This window comes from Cucumis melo, chromosome 12 (assembly GCF_025177605.1).
Source record: "Cucumis melo cultivar AY chromosome 12, USDA_Cmelo_AY_1.0, whole genome shotgun sequence".
NCBI classification, from domain to species: domain Eukaryota; kingdom Viridiplantae; phylum Streptophyta; class Magnoliopsida; order Cucurbitales; family Cucurbitaceae; genus Cucumis; species Cucumis melo.
The window spans coordinates 27,182,375-27,188,374 of record NC_066868.1 but is presented as its reverse complement, the minus strand read 5'-3'; positions in this window follow the sequence as shown (position 1 = coordinate 27,188,374).

Here is a 6,000-nt window from a genome sequence, read left to right as displayed (position 1 = left end):
TATGATCGAAGAAACGTTTCGCAAAGACGACGAAGAAAAAGATATCGGGCCAATCAAGTGGGCTGTTGTATTAGTGGGCTAAGGCCCATTGAATTTCTTTACTTTATTTTTGTTGCAATTTATTCTCTTAGCAATCGAAGCCATCTAACCTCTTTCGGTTACATCAAGTTGGAAACAATTCAATTTGAGAAATTTATGTGTTCACTCTGTTCCACCCGAACTTACTACTAAGACTAGTTCTTGATGGATGATTCAATTTAACCATTTGATCTGGATTTGAGTAATGAAATATGCTCGATTATCGAACAAAGTAATAAACAAAACGAATGAAATACTTTAGATTTTTGAAATGGTGAATTAAGTGATTAAATACTTAATTAGTTAGTTTGAGATTACATAATATGTCGTAATGAAAAAGAGCAGTGAAGTGTAGTTGTTAGACAAAAGATAAAGTGGGAATTTATCTTTTCAAAATAGCCAAACTAACCCTCCATCTACCTCTCCCTCCTCACTCAAACCCTAACTTTCGTAGGCTTCCATTTTCACCCCAAAGCAGACCTCACTCTTTTCAACACAAATTCTTGAAGGAACCCCACTCTTGTTACCTCATCTACACATATTTAAATCTTTGGAGAAATCCATGAGCAAGAGTAGTATGAGGTTGCTTTTGTAAAAGTGTTTTGAATGTGTTTCAAAAGCACCTGATCACCTTCTTCAAGATATACCTTTGAAAGATGTAATAACATGTTTAGAAACCCTTATTGGATGTAAAATGGGAGAAAAGTAACAAACTAATTTTAGTTGTTGGGTTGATGAAAAACCAACTTATTTGATTCACAAATCAATAAATATTGGACTTGGCAAGTCTGTGGTTTCGAGAAAAAAAAAAAAAAAAAAAACTGAAGCACGTAATGGAAAACTGTTTCACTATGGAAATCAACATATATTTAGCAGTTGTGATAATCGTTTTAGTTGAGATTATAACTATTTTATTGACAAGATATGATACAACAAATGAGTGTTGGATATATCTTTAATGAAACTTTACGAAACCAATCCAACCAAAAACATATTTGAGAAACTTAACCGATTAAACAAAAATGCAAGCATGAGGTTGGATCAGCTAGGTGGCTATGGAAGTCAACATATTTTGTATGTTATTATGTTTAATCTAACATTATTAAAAGTTCAACAAAACACCCAGCTTATATATATAAACAGTGGAGTATGACTATTAGGTATCTCTAATTGATCAAGCATATATATATGTTAGTCCAGATCTTTGGCCGAACCATGAAAGTCACTGTGATCCTCTTCTTCTTCCTCTTCATCTCTTTATCACTTCATGCAAGAACAAAAATCACCTTTAAATCATTATATATAGATATGATAAATTAATTGTAGTATTTATTTTGATCTTATATCATTATCAAAAGCTGCTGTATATTATTGATCTTATATCAACTGCTAATTATAATTTCTTTTCACATGTAAATTAAACTATAGTAACGAAGAAACAAACAGATGATACCAGTTTTGAAATACTATGTTTTAATTTGATGGCATTTTAATTCACTAACCATAAGTTGGTCTCCCATATATGTTTGATGGTGTGCATTAATTAATTATTATTAACAAACTGTTCCATTTCTCTTTTGTTAATGTTTCCTAAGATGGTCTCTTATTTACCAACCAATAATTCAATTCTTTGTCTAATTAAACTCTAGTTTTGAAACCTCCATTAATAATATTAAATTATTGAGATACAAATTTTTGAAAAGTATAAACATAACCAAGTTGAATGTTACTGTTTTCTATTTAATATAAAGTATATGTTGTTGTGGGGAAATTGATGCAAAGTTCAAAATTTATACTTAACCTAACCAAGTAAGCCATGTTAATTTGAAAATAATTAATTGCCTTGAAGTTTACAAATACTTTTTGAAACAAAAGTTTTTCTATAATATTCTCATTACCATAATTATGACTTAATTAGTATATAGTATAGAAGGCATAAAATTAATTAATCATATTCATTTAAGTGTGTGTATTGGGGATAATTCTGCTGTGTGCATTCCGACATGCATAAAAGGCTAAGAAACAAAACATTGGCTTCGACTCCATAAAACAATTCATTTTGTTTCTCCAATTTTCGGGGTGTTTTTGTTTTTGTTTTCTTTTTTTTTAACATTATGTTCTTTGGTGTTTGTGAAAAAGGCTTTAGCTTCCCAATGCCAAACCCCATTTATTCTTCTTCTTCTTCTTTTTATATATAAATTAATTATATTATATAACTCTACTTTTGGTAAACTTATTACCTTTCATAGACACTTTTTTTTTTAATTTAATTTGCATTTTACTACTTAAAATTAGGGATGTTTGATTTCTAAACGAATAACTTTTGTTAAAAAATTTATCGATCTATCAATACTTGTTATTCTATTTGGATTTCTAGACTTCACTCGTAACCAAAAATTGGAATGGAGCCTAAAATAATTGTAAAAATATTCCCTTTAATAAAATAGAAAATGCCATTGTTTATTTATTATTATGTTTTTCTTTTTAATACATACTGTGTTTTGTGCTAAAATTATATAAAACATTAATTTATTGTTTTTAAATTTTGTTTATGTTTGAAACACACAACTATCAATTTAGATGTGATTTTTCTAAAGTTTCTTCACTCCCTTTATTTCGTTTTCTTGAATTTATTACCCAAACAACGTCAAAAGTTTGAAAAGAGAAAAAAAAACATAATCATCCGTTTTGAGATAAAGAAAAATGAAAAATACTTTTAAGAAAAAAGACAACCTCTCACTGTTATGTTTCAATGGAATAATTACATATTTTGGTAGCATATTCAAAAATGAAAATTTGTGTATTAAAAATCAAAACTGTTCACATTTTAGAATGAAGAGAGAGAGAGAGTTTGGTGAAACCAAAATGGTCATTGAAGGAAGAGAAAGGAAAGTGGAAAAAAGAAAAGTCAAAAAGATCTGTAGACAGCCTTTTCCCATTGGAAAAAAAAGTGCCAATCAGCTTCTCTTCTTTATTGGTTCTAATGACACAAATTTCTATGTGTAAATTTGTCACTTGTCATTTTCATCCTTCTCTTCCCCTAACCTTTCTAAATTTCATAACAAATTATATAATTTTATTTTATCCCCAAAGTTTTTGTAATCCCTTCATTCAATTTTCAAATTTAAATATCAAATTGTATTGGTTATATAAGTTTAAGATTCAATTTTTATCGTACGTAGATAAATTTTGAAATACTCTGATTCATCTTTGGCCGAGCGCATCACCAAGATGGTGTGTTTATTACTATAAATTTGAAAATAAGGGGATATATAGAATGACCAAAATATCCCTAAAAACCCAACCATGATCCTAAAGGACCGTTTGGGAGAAGAGTTGGGCTATGGAGGATTAGGGTTATGATAAACCTAGTTTTATCCTAACATGTGTTTTGGGGACATGTCGCCTGAGAACTAAGCGATAACTCCTAAAATCTTTCGAATTTTCCTGATTCTTGCTTCTCCAAATTTGAAGAAGCAATCCTCGAACTCAAATCGATCAAAGTGATTTACTTTGAACCATCTCATAGTTTAAATCTTAGGCTTTAGTTTATATTTTGAGTTTGAAATTTGAGACGGATGGGAAACTTTGTAGTTTTGGTATTCTAATGTATTTATCGTTGAATTAATATAGATTGATGTTGCTATTTTTTCTCTAATTTTAAAATATTTTCTTTCTAAATATCTACCGAAGGAATGTCAATATTAAGGTTCAAAATTGTAGATGAAAGAAATTGTTAAAAGTAATTAGTTAGCTTTACTTGGAGAAAAAGGAAATTAATAAAGGAAAAGTAATTAGTTAACCCTTTCTTTTTCTTTTAATTCCCAACTTTTAGTTTTGGTTTCAATTTATTGAAATGACTAATTTAACTTTTTTATAATTATTAGTATTTAATTTGTTTAAGAAAACCAATAATATAGATATAGATGTGATGTCATATTTGATATAATACTATTGAAAATAAAATGTCATGTTGCTATATCTCTAGTTTTAATTATTGTGGTTGTTGTTGTACTTATTTGTTGATTAAAAGCCAAAGACAATAATACTTTTATATTTATTTTTTTATTAAGAAAGAAAAACTCCAAATAATTAAAAAAAAAAAAATTAAATTCATTATTAGATGTTTTTTTAAGAATAATAATAAAATAAATATTTATATTTTACGGTAAAAACTCGAATCACATTATCATACGTGAATTTAAATATTTTGTCAAAGTTGATACTTTTTATCATTTATTTTTACTTTATCTAAAAAAATTTAAGTTTAAAGTTGTATTCAACACAATAGCAAATAAAAAATATTTTATTTGTAAATGAGAATGATTTGATCATTAGATTATAAGTTTCCATTTTAATTGAAAATATTGTTTTGACTTAATTAAATTTCAATTGTTAATGGTACATTATAAGAACCTTCATTGTATTTTTAATTACCTAAATATAATATTAGGTTTTCTTAGCTAACAAGATGTTTGAATTTCATAAATTAAACAAGTTAGCCTATCGTTTTTTTGAATTAATTATGATATCTTTTGCGAATAATTTAAGTAGATCACATAAAAGATTGAAAATAAAATCAAACTTATGTCATAAAAAAATTATAATAATACATGAACTAAGACTAACGGGGTAGGAGTTGATGAAATTATTTTGAAGTTCGTCACCCTAACTTCTAAACTCTCAAGGACTCAAATTAGTCAACAGGAATTCATTCTAAGATAGATGGTAGCTCGAGTGAGGATCGAAGCCTAACCCTATAACTATATAACATATTCTATTTTATTTGGTTTGAAAATAATTAGAATATGAAACAAAACTCAATATATTTTTCTCTTTCTTTCCTTTGTACTAAAATTTTTTTGTTTCACGTCGGTAAAACAACTGGAAAATGCTTATATACAACTATTAGTCTAAGGGAAACTTATATCAAAATGATTAAAGATGTATGATTTTATGACTTTTAATTTGAAGGTAGAATTTCAAATATTCGATGATTATATGCACTTGATTAAGTTTCTAATGATATCTTTTTCTTCCTGATTATGAAATTCTGTTATATTATATACTTTTTGAACCGATAATAATTATACGTGAAAATGATATCTATATTCTTTTACATTCCCTGTCAAGACCACCACAATCACTTCTTTACAATTTTAAACTTTATAGCCACACATATATTTGATTTTCTTCTAGGATTGAAATTACATTTTAGAACTAGTTTTAAATCCAATACAATATTTTATTGTGCATTTTTTTTTTGAAAAAGTGTTTTTTTATTATCATTGCTATTATAATTTTTGTAGAAGGTAAGAACATAATGATTCAAGCATGTAGTACTGTTTGGTTCCTTTACATATAAGACACATTTGAGTCAAAACAACACCAATCTTCACATGATTTCATCTCTTCTTACTAATATGCACAATGCCAATTTTAAATTTATTTTGAAATAAACTTTTTTTTTTCTGTTGTACGAAACAAAATTTAGTTCTCAATCGTACAAATTCACTGTTATTATTGATCAAATCCAAAATATTTATAAATATCGTAGATGGGTTTATAGTGTTCAAGAAATAGTTAAAAATCGAACCGATTGACAAACTGGACCGCAACCGAATCGAAACCAAATACACGTGGTTCGATTCAGTTTGTGTTAAATGGAAACCGATTGTTGTGCAATCCGATTCGATTTAAGATGTTAAATCGATTATAAAAACCTAACGAACTTGCTTTATTAAAAAAGAAAAATAATAATAATTAAATATTGTAGAAATTATTTGGATGAACTTTCAAATTTCATATGTATTATAATATTTATGCAAGATTTGATTTTATTTATGTCTAAATCGTCTGATTTCGATTCGGTTTGATATGGAGGATCGATTCAATTTGATTTCGAAATAGATTTTTTTATTT